Below are 14,115 nucleotides of genomic sequence, written 5' to 3' on the forward strand. Positions count from 1 at the left end.
CTTTGTCCAGTTGACATTAATGTCTCCCTGCTTCCTGGTATACGCTGGCTTCCTCTGTAATTCAGACAGCTAACTCAGCAGCCCCATTCTCCTGGGAAGTCAGCAGTGGCCTCTCCTCAGCCCAGAGCCTTCTGATGGTATCATGTCCTAATTCTAAGTAAGAACTGGTGTCCTCTCAATGGCCTGTGTAGTTCCTAGCACTGTGGTACTTCAGGTGTACCCCAGTTCCAGGCCTGGACAATAGCCTCCTCTCTGCTTGGAACATGTTTCTAAGTACCTGCACAGCACAGGTGCACGGCACAGGTGCACAGCACAGCTGCTTGGCACAGGTGCACCTTTGGGTTTATTCAGTTCTTCCTAGCATCCCCACCCTTTCTTTGTCCTTTCTTTTTGTCTGTGACACTTACCCCAGATGAACATACTATATACTTTTTATTCCATTGTCTTTCTGATAGAGTGGAAGCTCCTGAGAGGATAGGTTTTTAATCTGACACATTGTGGGTGCCCAGTAACTATGTTTAAGTGAAGGGATGGACGGGAGAGAATGGTTCAGATGTCCCTGAGTCAGCTTTCCTAGGAGGAGGGGTGTGTTTGTCCTGTATCAAACTGGATGCCAGGGAATAGTTAGAGAAAATGTGCTTCAGACCATCAAGTTCAGCTGCTGGTCCCTTGACTGATACCCAGGCCTAGCGACAGGAAAAGCATCCCAAACAGCACAGCACACTGACGTGGACTCCTAGCTCTCAGTCTGCCTCGTAATCCTCTTGTTGCTCACAGTCAGAGGTTAGTCTCCAGAGTTCTACGTCTAGGAAAGGGAATGAGGTGTGAGGAGGGGGTATTTTTAGCCCTGCTGGTTTGGTTTCTCAGCACAAGTGTCTAAAGAAAGCTCCGGTTTTAGTATGAAATCAGGAAGTAAGAGGACTGAGTGGCTTCTCTGGAGATGGCTGCGTGAGCCCATTGCCACACAGGATTAGGCCACAGCAAGTTCCCAGGAAGCGTCTCTGCAGAGTCATCCAAGGCTCAGCAGTAAGAGCATTCGGTCCACCGGTTAGAAGGGCCACCCAGACAGGCTGTGGGCAGTCAGACTCTCAGTGAGGGAAGGTGGGACTCAAAGTTCTGACAATGGGGACTGCCATGCAAGCTCCCAGGGGCGGGAGTGGGGTTTGGGGGGAACAGATGCGAGCTGCCTGTGACAGTGACATGAGGCCTTCCTTCCCCTTTGGAAGTTGAAGGTACAGAAGAAGCGAACACGCAGGAGGGCAAGGGTCATAGTCACCTAGAAATGACGGCTCGATGTGTGTACCACGGAGGAGTGGTGGGAAGCAGCCTGGTTGGTAATGCATTCCAGGAGAACATGGCTGCTGTGGACCCAATGTCCCCACTAAAACTCCTCCATAAAGTGTTCTGAGGGAGCACGCAGAGCTGGGTCATGATAGCTTGGTCCTCATGAATAGATTAGCCCATCCATGGGCTCAAGTGTCCGTCAGCTTCCTTCCATCTCTCTGGGTTCATGGTCTCTGAGACACCGTTGCCTTCCAGCCTGTGACAAGGCAGAGCATCTGGGGGAGAGAAGGGCGGGGCAGAGCAGCACACCTCATGGCAGCCGAGAAGCAGAAGGCAGAGCGAAGGGCTGCTAACATCCCCTTTGAGAGGGTTCCCAGAGTGACCAAATGACCTCCCATTAGGTCCCACCTCTTAAAGGACATACCCCTTCCCAAGAGCCCCGTGAGCTGGGGACCCAGCTTTTTAGGCACAGGCTTTCGGGGGACACTTACCTAGATCATAACAATGAGTTCCCCTCACAACAGGTCCGTTTGAAAGCCAGTTTGGTGCACTGTAGGATGCCCCGTTTTGCCATGTGATCCCCTATGCCATCTAGAATGCTAAAGAGCAGTGTTTCTCAACCTGTGGGCTGTGACCCCTTTGGGGTCACCTAAGGCCATTGGAAAGCACACGTTGTTACATTACAATTCAAAACAGTAGCAAAGTCACAGTTATAAAGTAGCAACAGAAATGATTTTATGGTTGGGGGTCACCACAGCATGAGGTACTGTATTAGGTTGAGGTCCACTGCTCTAGTGAGGGCCTTACCAGCAATGAGAACCTCAGAAGATGGGGCGAGCCAGCCATGAGCTTCCCAGCCTTCAGAGCTGTAGAATAACCAGACTCTGGCGTGCCGTTGCAGCGACAGAAAACAGAGAAAATGAAGCTCACAAGACTCGCTAGTGGGGCCGCCAAAGGAGAAAGTGAGGTATCCGTGGCGGCTTCTGGGATTCAGGAGACCAACTCAGTAAGCGGCGATCTGTAACTATGGCGAGAAGTGAAGTGGGCTGTGGGCGAATTTTGTTCTGTTTTTCAAAATGATTTCAGACTACGTTGGCCAGTTGTACATTGACTTAACGCGAGCTCCAGTCACCTGAGAGAGGGGAACCTAAATCAAGAAAAGATCAGGTTGTAGGAAAGCCTGTGGGGCATTTTCTTAATTCTTAATTCTTAATTAATTATTAATTATTGATGGAGTCGGGCCCAGCCCATTGTAAGTGGTGCCATCCCTGGACTGGTGGTCCTGGGTTCTGTAAGAAAGCAGTCTGGGCAAGCCATGAGGAGCAAGCCAGTCAGCAGCACCCTCCATGGCCTCTACGTCAGCTCCTGCCTCCAGGGTCCTGCCCTGTGTGAGTTCCAATCTTGCTTCCTTCAGTGATGAACGGTGCTGTGGAAGTGTGAGCTGAATAAACCCTTTCCTTCCCAGCTTGCTTTTGGTCATGGTGTTTGGTCACAGCAGTAATAGCCCTAACTAGGACACAGGCCTAGGCAAATGTTGCATGAACAGTGTGAACAATTCCCAGATAGTTTTCTTCTCTTTCCACAACACTGTACAGTCATCAATACCAGGATTAACATAAGCTGCCAGCTTATATCATACTTTGTACCCCGTACTTACATCCCAGTTCTGTCAGATTGCCCCACTGGTGTCTGGGTCTGGCCTGGGAGCCCAGCAGACATCACCAGGGCATTCAGCCTCTATGTCTCCGTGGTCTCTGGACTGAGAGGACTCCACAGCTGACTCTTGAGACCTTGATACTTCTGGAAAGTGCCATTCGTTTCTAGAATGTCCTTTTCGTTGCTGGTTTTGTTTGGTCCATTGGGTTTGTTTGGTTGGTTTTGTTTTCTCAAGGCAGAGTTTCTCTGTGTAGCCCTGGCTGTCCTGCAACTCACTATGTAGACCAGGGTGGTCTTGAACTCAGAGATCTGCCTGCCTCTGCCTCCGACGTGCTGGAAATAAAGGTATGTGCCACCATGCCTGGCTCGCTGAACGTCGCTGAATTTGTGTTTGGCTATTGTCTGCTCACATTAGATACTTTTGGCTGGAGCATCATGGTTTATGTCGATCCATCCCAGAGTGTCAAGGCAAGAGATTGTGTGTCAGGTTACTGCTATGGTAACTGGCCACCTGGTTCAGGTGGGGTCCACCAAGCCTTTCCACTCTAAGGTCACCACCTTCCCCTTGCTATATTAAGTGTCTCATGAGGAGACACCGACATTATGCAAACTTCCTTCTTCTCATCATACTTCTTCCCACAGATATTTGTTTCTTTTGACGTCTCTTGCTAAAAATAGTCACTGCTGTGCTTGTCAAGAGATGGATCTGTGTCTCCACAGCAAGGCCCATTCCATCTCATTCACTCATTCATTCACCCACGCACTCATTAATTCACATACTGTCATCTCTGATGTCTACAGGAAAGAGAGGTGTCCCAGGACCCAGAGAGAATACTAAAGTCCCTGAAGACTCCAGATTCCTTATATGAAATGGTTTGGCATTTGAATATAGCCCACGTGTCCTACACTGCAGGGCCTCTCTGGGGCACTTACTGCAGAGAGACTCTCTTGTGCACTGCAGGGAAGCATCACCTGTCAATCACCTGACAACAAAAAGCTTCCGAGGTGAGGCAGGATTAGAAGGTGGGACGGTCATCCAGCAGGAACTCTGGGAGAGAGTGAGAGGTGGAGAGATTTGCCCCAACTCTGAGGAAGTCGGATTCAAGAAAACGAGGCGAGGTAACCAGCCTGTGCCCGACATCGGCTAGAACACACAGGTTGTGTACATTACAAGCTAGTTGGGGAATGAGCCAAAGCCTAGGCATTCATTCATAAACAATTGGGTCTCAGAGTTGTTGTTCTGGGAACGAAGAGGTCGGGCAGAAAAGCTCGCAGTTACAACTCATGCCTAGTGCAGCCTAGACACTGTGTAAATGTTACTGAATCCACTGTGTACGGAATGGAGCCCGTTCAGGACAGATGGGATTTGGAAGGAGCTTCGGTTTGCAGTTGTGGGACCCACAGGTAGAGACTGGTGCTGCTTACCTGTATCAGTGATGTGAATTGTTTTATCTGTGCCGTTAGAACGGTGTACTGTGATTGTTTGCTGGCGTGGTCACTCAAACTGTCTAATCCCCTCCTGTATTTATAGAGGCTCCAGTCCATGGCTGGTGCCCTTCGCTTTAGGGTCTTGGACAGAGGGGCAGTGTGGTAGGATCAGGTGGCAGGGCCTGCCTGGAATAGAAAAGGAGAGAGGAGCTGAGTTCCCAATACCCCACCCAAAGACATGCCCCCAGTGACAAGAAGACCTCTCTCTTGGGGGGTTGGGGATTTAGCTCAGCGGTAGAGCGCTTGCAAGGCCCTGGGTTCGGTCCCCAGCTCTGAAAAAAAGAAAAAAAGAAGACCTCTCTCTAGGCCCTGCCTCTTAAAGGCTCCATAGCCTTCCATGGGCACCACTCTAGGGAGCAAGGCTTTACCACATGCGGAGACACTAAAGCCTGAAGTGGATGGGCCAGGGCTTGTGTAGTGGCCCTCCACCATGGGTTCCCTTTCCCAGGACACTACTAGCTTTCTTTACTGTCACACTTAGGGTGTGGTGTGTCTTCCATCGTCAAGGTTGCCATATGGTTATGGCATGGCCACCATCACTCATCATGTCCTCATTATAGACCCGAAAAAGGAAAGGAAAGTAGTGGCAAAGCTGCCTGTCAGCTGAACTTCCTTGAAGTGCTCCCTCAGGAGCCCCCTGAGCAACGTCGGCTTCCATCTCAGTGACCACACCAGTGATCGAGGAGCATCCTGCCTGCAAGTGAGTCTGGGAAATGTAGTTTCTTGCCTTGGAGCATCGCTCCCTAGAGAAAATAATGGATGTGTCTAATAAAGAGAAGGGCTGAGTAGGCAAGGGCGGTCATGAGATGGAGCGTGTCTAGAGTAGTACGGCTGCAGACTATCACAGTTGAAATAATGGAGTTTGTGGATGAGGCAGGTGCCCGTGGAATTCACTTACCACAGGCCTTAATTACGTGCTGTGCAATCCGGGAAGGGGCAGCTAATTAATTAAGGGAGTAATTCCAATTTCCAGTTTAGAGAAAAAAAAAATGAAACCTAAAGCCACCCAGTGACTCACCTGGGATCTCCCAGTGGAGTCCAGATTTCATTATCTCAAATCTACCCGGCTTCCTCTTGCCTGCAGGCCTCACCTGCCCAGCTCGGCCGCTTCGAAGACAGCTCTCAGGGGTTCTCAGAACACTCTCCTGACCTGTCCCAGGTCTCCTCGGGACAGTCTCAGTTGCTCAGACTTGGAATTTATAAACAAAGAGCTTACTTAAGGATTCATTTTGAAAAGAACTTAATCTATTTTATACCTTAAAAAAAAATCACATGTCAAGCTAAAAAAATGGAAGGGGACATTTTCAGAGGTTGAGAGCCTTTTTACTGAGACCCCAGACTCAGGGCAAGGCAGGGAACCCGAGGGCAAGGCAGCAAAACGGGCCATTGCTTAAGAGCCATGAGGATCGAGTCCTGGGTACGTCCTTGCCCAGGGCCGGTAGCCAACAACAGACTCTGGTTGTCCTGCGGCTATTGGTGTACCCTGCGGTCACATCCTTACCGAAGGGTCCATCGTAAGAAAGTGTATCCCCGGCTCACTACCACACAAGTGTGAGAGTAAAGGAAAGCGTAAAGTCACAGGGATTGGACCGCTCTGTCTGTGGCCGGACAGCGGCTGTGACTGAGCGCCCCCTCGGGGCAGCATCTGGTACTGCATGCAGAGGGACTGAGGCATCTCCACTCACTCCACATTCCCGTCGAGCCCAGGCTGCAGCCCCGTATCCAATGTGACACAGCGAAGAATGTGGCCCAACACAGGACCACAGACTTACTTTAAGACCTTATGAGGGACTTATGAGTCCTTCTCTATGACTCGACTGTGTAGTTCTGAGCATAAACTTTGTAGATAACAACACCACACTGCGGTATCAAAAGGTTGATGACGCCTGGCTGGTGACCTGAGTCAGGGACTGCATGTAAGCCCCGACTTCTGGGTCCTAATAACTGGTGTGGTGACATATGCCAGCAATGCCAGCACTCGGGACACTGAGGCAGTAGGATTGCTGTGAGTTCAAAGTCAGTCTAGACTATGTAGGAAGCTTAAAGCCATGTAGAGCTTGGGCCATATAGGCAGAGCCTGTTTCAGAAAACGAAACGTGTGATTCCCCACCACACTAATTTCACTGTGAATGTTTGCGGTGGATAATGAAGTCATTATTAATGGTGTGTCGCAATAAATACAGAAGGAGTGGGTTGGCAGGGAGGAGGGCTGGACATCCTTTCTGTTTCAGGATGAATTGGACCCATCTTTGACCTCAGGTGATGCTCAGAATGTTAAACCATGGAATGGAAGGACCTGCGCTCCAGTGCTGTCCGATCGGGTGTGGAGCTCCAAACCCTGCACCTCGCTTTGACAGATGAGAAGTGGAAACAACACAGCCAGGGGCCAGCGAAGCAGCTCAGCGGGTAAAGGTGCTTGCTGCCAAGCCTGGTGACCTGAGTTCAATCCCGGGGCTCACATGGGGGAAAGAGAGGTGCAGCTTTTGTAGGATGTCCTCCTACCTTCATACACGCATGCATAACACACACACACACACACACACACACACACACACGTAATTTTTTTTTTAAAGAAAAAATCTCTAGAGGATCCATTAGAAGTGTCACATGGGAGTTTCCTGGACAACTGAAAATCCACTTTTTAAATTTACAAACTCACTTTGTAAAGTGCTGAGCTTAGCTGGGTGTGGGGTCCAGGGGTTTTATCCCGGCACTCTGCCAGAGGCAGGAGGGTCTCTCTAAGTTCCACGCCAGGTAAGACCCCGTCTCCACAGTAACAACGACGACAGTCTCTAGCTGTCGGCTCAGAGGTGTTTCTCGGTGCGTGGCTCCTTCCTGCCTCTCCTGCAGCTGTGTTTCTGCCATCATCTCCTCCGCTCCCACACCTACCCATTGGTTTTCTGTTTGTTTGTTTCTGTCTGTTTGTCTTCCTCACACTCAGATGTTTATGTTGAACGTTCCCTGAGAACTTCTCACCCGGACACTTCTGTTTCGTTTTGTTTTGGGTTTTTGAGGCAGGATTTCTCCACATAGTTTTGGCTGTCCCTGAACTCACTACGTAGATCAGGCTGTCCTCGAACTCACAGAGATGCACCTGCCTCTGACTCCCAAGATTGAGGCGCGTGCCATGATGCCTGCTGCTTTACCACTTTAATCTGCTCTGGGGTTGAGACCAAACGCAGAAAAGCGTGTGTCCCATCTCAGGAACAAAGGGAGCTGTCACAATATGGAGGCTTTCACCGTCTCTTTCAAAACTACCATTTCATTTTCTCAGCCATTCTGAGAGACAGACATTTCCGTCTCTATTTATAAATCAGGGACTGAGGCTCAGAGAGTTGGACAACCTGTCTGAAGCCACCCAGCAAAGGGCAGGCCCACGTCCTGGTTCAGATCCCAGGACTTGTTCTGAGCTTTTGGTCTAAAACAAAAACTTTGCCGAGAGAAAAGGTCCTGTCAGTCACATGAGTGAAGGGTTTCCTCAAGATGCCACAGTTCCTGTCTGTGCTCGGCTCTGGTAGGAATCCCAGCTCAGTGGAGAGCCCCTCCCCTCATATGATTGAGGCACTCAAGCCAGGTCATGTGGTTACCTTTGCCCACGAGCAGGCATTTCTCTGTGTGACATCACACTGCCACTGAGGCTTGCCCAGGTGCTCCGTGGCCTCCCGGGGCTCACACGGAAGTTGCATCACTTCTGTTACTTGGCTTTTAAGTTGTTTGTCTTTGGTTAATATTAAGCTGGAATGGGGTCAGGAAAAGTTGTCAAGGCAACCAGACAGCAAATACACTTGCTATAGCCCTCGGGTGAATCATTTCATAGGCCTGCAGGACAGGGCTGGGCTGGGCTGGGTCAGCAGAGAAACACACCCCCTCCCTGCCCACCCCCCACCCCCCCACCTCCATGTAGAAGAGGCTGAGTCTGGTGCAGTGACCCCCACCCCCACCCTAAGCACCTGAATTGGCCAGTTAACCTGCCTTACTGCATGGCCTCCTCCTTTCTTAGCCCAAGGAGAGGCAGACAAGAGACTGATTCTCTAAGTCACAGACAGCCCAGGTAGGCCTGTGACAGAGGCTCCGGAGAGTCTCAAACCTCTGTTTGCACAAAACTCCCTAGAGAGCTCAAGAAGACACAGCTTGGGGACCCCTATGGCGCCTGAGTTTACGGTTTGGTAGGTCTGAAGTGGGGTCAGAGAGGTCACGTGTCTAGCAGTTTCTCAGGTGATGTAACCTGTGAGTTCAACTTGCCCATGGCTGTCTGGGTGCCCTCCCTCCCCCTCCCTGATGGCCTGTACTTGTGATGGGCGGAGCAAAGGAGGAGGCGTGGCCTCCGGTGAGGCTCGAATCTGCCACGGGTCTTCCGGTCTAGAACTCTCCTTTTCAACCTGCTCATTGCATATGAACTTGGGCAGCTGCCAACCTTCCCTCTAAAGTGAACCATCACAGGAATAGGAATGAACGCTTCCAGCACCAGTTGCTCAATACTCTTACATTCTCTGCCTTACCCACTCCAGCAACTCCCTGCTATGGCCTTCAGTCTGGTTCTTTGCATGGTCTGAGGGCTACAGGGCCTTCCCCTGGCCCCTCTCCCTTGTACTCACCTGTGGCGTTTCTCAGTGCTCCCTGGCACATGGCCTCCTCCCCATTGTGCAACTCATACAATAATAACAACAACAACATCATCCAAGTGTTGGCAGATGGCTCAGTGCAAGCGTGAGAAGCAGAGTTTGGGTCTCTGGCACTCACACAAACAATCCCAGCACTCAGGATGTGGAAATGGGGGGACCTCCCCCTACCCCCCCATCAAGCTGGCAGCTAGAGCGGCTGTATCAGTGAGCTCTGAGCTCCACCAAGAGACCCTTCCTCAATACATATATAAGGTGGACCCCAAGGAGGAAGACAGCCAAGGTTAACGTCCTCGGGCCTGCACACACATGTAAACAGACACACACACCACATGCGCACATACACGATTAGAATCATTCGATGTGATAAGCTCACTGTTTGCAACACAAGTGTGATATAGATTTGTGTCGCTGAACATGGAGAAGGAGGGCAAAACCATCCTGCAGGATGGGAAGAGTCCATGGGAGGAGAAGAGGGGCTTAAAGGCCACAGTGTGCCTGCAAAGTGACAGGAGGGGACTGTCACTAGCCAGAGGTCTTAGGATGGAGGCAAAGGGACTGAGAGGTGGGGAGGGTTGTGGGAGGATGGGGGAGTGTGGGGGAAGGGTGTGTGGAGGGTGAGGGGGTTTGTGTGGAGGGTGGGGGAGGGGTATGTGGAAGGTGGGTGGTATGAGAACATCCAGAAGGTAGCTTCAGTGGTCATGGCAAGAGACCCAGGATGGTGGCTGTGGGAAAGCATGGGAAAGGTGTGAGCTGTCACTCGATGTTCCTCCTGTGCTGGCAGTAGTTTGGATGTTAAGGATGGCGTTTAAATGTGGAATAATGTTGATATTTTAGGGAAGAGGAGGTATTTGGCGAGTGTGTACCTCGGTGAGGAGTTTGGATATGCACCTGATTAGCTAGAGAAGTCTCAGACATCACGTGAGGTTGCTGTGGAACATTCCACAGTGTGCTGTGCACTGGGCCGCTACACTGTATAATACATGTGCACAGTTGTTATTTTCCAATTAGTAGTGATAAAAGATGTGCGAGCCATTGCCTTCAGAGCATCTTAGGATGCACGGTGTGTATGTGCACCGTGTCCATGCCTGGTGCCTGCGGAATTCAGAAAAGGATCTCAAATCCCCTGGAGCTAGAATTGGGAATGGTTGTGCACCTGCATGTGGGTGCTGCCAACTGAACTCAGGTCCTCTGCAAGAGCAGCCAGTGCTCTTAGCCACCGAGCTTCTTTCCAGCCCCAGGATGGTTCGTTTTAAATGTCAACTTGGCCCAACCTAGAGTCACCTAGGAAGAGAGTCTTGAGCGAGGAATTTTCTAGATCAGGTTGGCCCGTGGGACATTTGTTGGAGATGGTCTTGATTGTTAGGTGAGGCGGGAAGATCTGCCCACGTGCGGGCAGCACCATTTCACGGGTTGGACCCTGCGCTATGTGAGACAGAATGATCCAAGAGTGGGCTGGAGAGACGGCTCAGCAGTTGAGAGCACCGACTGCTCTTCCAGAGGAAGCCAGGCTTGAAAGGCTACAGAGAAACACATACAGGCAAAACAGACTCTCATAGTAACAAAATATTAAGCTAGAAGAGGGACAGCAGGCAAGCAATGTTCTCTGTGCTCTGCACTGTGGGTGTCAGTGTCTGCCCTGACTTCCCAGAAACAACAGACTGTCTGTCACCTGAATTGTAATCCCAGTAAACATTTCTCCCCTGATCTGCTTCTGGTCATGATGTCTGGTCGAAGCCTAGGATGAAGACAAGAGAAGGCTGAGGGTGAAGATTTAGGACCAGAAAGCATCAGGCAGAGAAGGTCACGCCAGGACGGCCCTAGCTGTCACCGGGCAAGCCCGCAGCCCCACATGTGCGGGCAAGAGTGGCACCACACTCAGTTCAGGCTGGTTGGGGAGTGGAGAGTTCCGATCCACTACACAGCACCCTGCCTCCTCCCAGAAAGCGCATCACTCTGCTCTGACATTTCCCTGACTCCCTGACAGGACTTTTCCATGAATGCCCTGCCCTGGGGCTTCCTGAGCATGGGGTCCAGCAGCCGTGCCCTTTCCTGTCCACTCTCCATAGAGTGCAGGACAGGATCCACACAGGTGCACCCACTGGGTCCTCGGGTCCCCTGGACCGGATTCTTAAGCTCCCATTTCTTGTAAGAAATCCCACTCCTTCCTAGTGGACTTCAGGTTAGATGTGATGGGCAGACATGTGACTCCCCGTCCTTCCGAGTTCAGATAAGCTCTGGCTGTTCACCTACCCTGCTCCAAGCCTGTGAGATACCTGGAATTCTGGGTAATGGGACAGGGAAAGATTGCTGTGATAGCCCACCTGTCTGGAGGCTCTCTGTTACCCAGTGTTTTCTAGTTCCTATGGAAACCAAAGCAGGGTTTGTAATTGTCCCTGGAAGAAAAGGGAAGGGCCGAGTTTGAGACTGACGTCCTTCTGCCAGTGGGCAGCTGAGTCACCCTGCCATGGTCTGGCGCTACCATAGAGTCACTTCCCTATAGACTGAGGCTCCCACTGGCTTCTCCTCCTCAGCGAGAGCTAGTCCTCTGCCCATGGTAGTCAACAGGCACATGTACCCGGTACTCACATACTGAGCAGAGCCCTCAGCCCTATGGCTGGCTAGCAGAGTGGGGAAGGACATTAGTGACAGGTGTAAGAGCTGGCAGGCAGGTACAGACTCTGTCCTTGCAGCATGTGGTCCCAGACGGTTTCCAGGGCCTCCTTCACTCTGCCTGCCTGACCTTGGCCATACCATTCTGCCTCAGCTTCAGACCAGGGGCCACCTCCAGACACCACTGAAACATGGACATGGGATTAAGTTTCCAACACATTTTCTCCTGGGGTGGAGGGACATTCAGACCACAGCCGTCTCCTTCTGTCACTGCATAGAATAAAGAGGCCTCGCTCCACAGACATGAGAGAATAGTGCAAGAGATTCCATGGGTCGACACGGGGTGGTGTCGGCAAGAGGTGACCATGAGGCAGAACACCCAGGTTGGTGCTGGGCACAGCTACTTGCTAGTTCTGCTAACAATAGCTCTCTGGCTGTGCTGGCCGCTGGCTTTCCCTACCAGAGAAAGGTTCTCTGGCCCTGCATTAGTGGGTGCTCACCAGGAGAGGTCAAGACAACTGTGTCACATGCACGCTGGGTTTCAGTGAGCCCGTACATCTAACCAGGCTGGGTTTCTGGGACCTTGGGGATAAGTGACTGCAGAGGAACCCACCCATCCTGGTATCTTCTCTGGGAAGTCCAGATGGGACACCAAGGGGACCCACATCCTTCAGCCCCTTCACAGAGGGACCCAGGCCATTTCCTGTGCTGACCCCTGTGTGCGCTTTTGTCCCCTACAGAGCTGGCCAAGAAGCAGAGATCTCTTCCCTGTGCATGAAGACCATGAAAGGTGGTCATAGACTAATTCAGTGGGTGAGATGTGTTTATCTGTAAACACCACAAAGAACAGGGCCCAGAAGGCTTTGTAGGGTAGCCACATATTAGTTCCTCAGTGTCTTCTCTCTCTCTCTCTCTCTGTCTCTGCCTCTCTGTCTGTCTCTGTCTCTCTCTCCATCTCTGTCTCTCTCTCCCTCTCTATCTCTCTTCTATCTCTCTGTCTCTCTCTGTCTCTGCCTCTCTATCTGTCTCTGTCTCTCTCCCTCTCTATCTCTCTGTCTCTCTCTGTCTCTGCCTCTCTGTCTGTCTCTGTCTCTCTCTCCATCTCTGTCTCTCTCTCCCTCTCTATCTCTCTTCTATCTCTCTGTCTCTGCCTCTCTATCTGTCTCTGTCTCTCTCCCTCTCTATCTCTCTTCTATCTCTCTCTGTCTCTGTCTCTCTGTCTCTGTCTCTCTGTCTCTCTCTCTGCTGTATATGTGTCATATGTATATACACATAGACATGCTACATGGATACAAATCAGATTTTGGTTTTATATGTGTGTGTACAATATATATGCAGTGCCCAAGGAAGCCAGAAGAGGGTGTTTGTGAACTGCCATTTAGGTTTCGAGAGTCAAACCTGGACCCCCTTAGTGGTCCTCTGAGCCTCCAGGTAGCACATTGTGATCTGAGCATTTAGCATCACCCGTTACATAGCTGTGGCTGGGGCTATATTATCCCATCTCACAGGTGAGCAGACTACATGTCAGAGTCAGAGTGCTGAAAGAGTATTTTGACAATTAGCTGTCAACCTAAGACAACCTGAGCATCCAGTGAGGAAATACATCCTGCCTGCCTCTCCTTCCTTCCTGAGTCCCACCAGGCCACCCATAGCTAAACCCAAAGAAGGCTAGTGAGCCAGAGCCAAGGTCCGAGGGGAGAGCATCTGACACACACATGGTACCCGGGTTTCCACCCCGAACCTTGGTTAGCGACACTTAAAAACCTGCATCCCAGCTGGGCTTGGTGGTGAATGCAGGTCCCCCGGCCAGCATGGCACTGTGTGCTCTTGACATGGTCCTTTGACAAGGCTGACGGTCAACCTCACCAGCTGCCCTGGTCTGCCAGGATGTGGGCTGCAGGCCAGAGCACAGTGACAGAGGGGCCTGTGTGGGTGAGAGGAACAAAGGCCTGTGGTCACGACGCCCACATACAGTTGCCTGGACTCCTCAGGGACAAAGGGCAGAGTTCTAATTTGGGCTCCCAGTGGGAGCAGGAGAAGCCATGTTCTTGTTTTCCTCACACTTGTGGTGGGCTTGTTCATCCCCGGTGTTGGGCCTGATCTGGGTTCCCACGAAACTGTCTTAACCTCATGCTCACAGCCCACAGGACTAATGTCTGAGCCCATCATGGCTTGGTCACACTCACGCTCCTGAACACAGTGTGACCATGGCTGGGCCCCACTCTACGCCTGGTAAAGAACCTATGACTGTCTCCTTCATCAGGGGGCCGGTCCACAGCGCTCCCTGACAGCCAGACTCAGTTCTCAGAACAGACTCTCCCCGAAAGGAAATTCATCTCTTCAGATGATTCAGAAAGGACAAGGGGACAATAAGCCAGCCCCTGTGAGAGGAGAAATGTCATCTTAGTCCTCCTGTTTCCTCGGTTGACAGCCCCACCCCACCTTGGAGCTCCTC

At 51.3% G+C, this 14,115-nt stretch overlaps 1 long non-coding RNA gene across 2 annotated transcripts; it reads right to left on the reverse strand.

Annotated features, from left to right (window-relative positions):
• Positions 1-420: 420 nt before the first annotated feature.
• LOC102555129 (uncharacterized) lies at positions 421-13,564 on the reverse strand. 2 transcript variants are annotated; one of them, XR_015635812.1, is made up of 10 exons: positions 13,376-13,562; positions 11,372-11,443; positions 10,720-10,785; positions 5,447-5,617; positions 4,366-4,554; positions 3,874-3,988; positions 2,092-2,431; positions 1,776-1,883; positions 1,277-1,559; positions 421-805 (listed from the first exon to the last, which is right to left on the reverse strand). It is a non-coding gene; the product is annotated as an uncharacterized LOC102555129 (long non-coding RNA). The 2 variants fall into 2 exon arrangements; XR_015635811.1 differs by lacking the exons at positions 3,874-3,988; positions 11,372-11,443 and having other exon boundaries at positions 462-805; positions 13,402-13,564.
• Positions 13,565-14,115: the final 551 nt, after the last annotated feature.

This window comes from Rattus norvegicus, chromosome 13 (genome assembly GCF_021556685.1).
Source record: "Rattus norvegicus strain SHRSP/BbbUtx chromosome 13, alternate assembly SHRSP_T2T, whole genome shotgun sequence".
In the NCBI taxonomy this organism is placed as follows: Eukaryota; Metazoa; Chordata; class Mammalia; order Rodentia; family Muridae; genus Rattus; species Rattus norvegicus.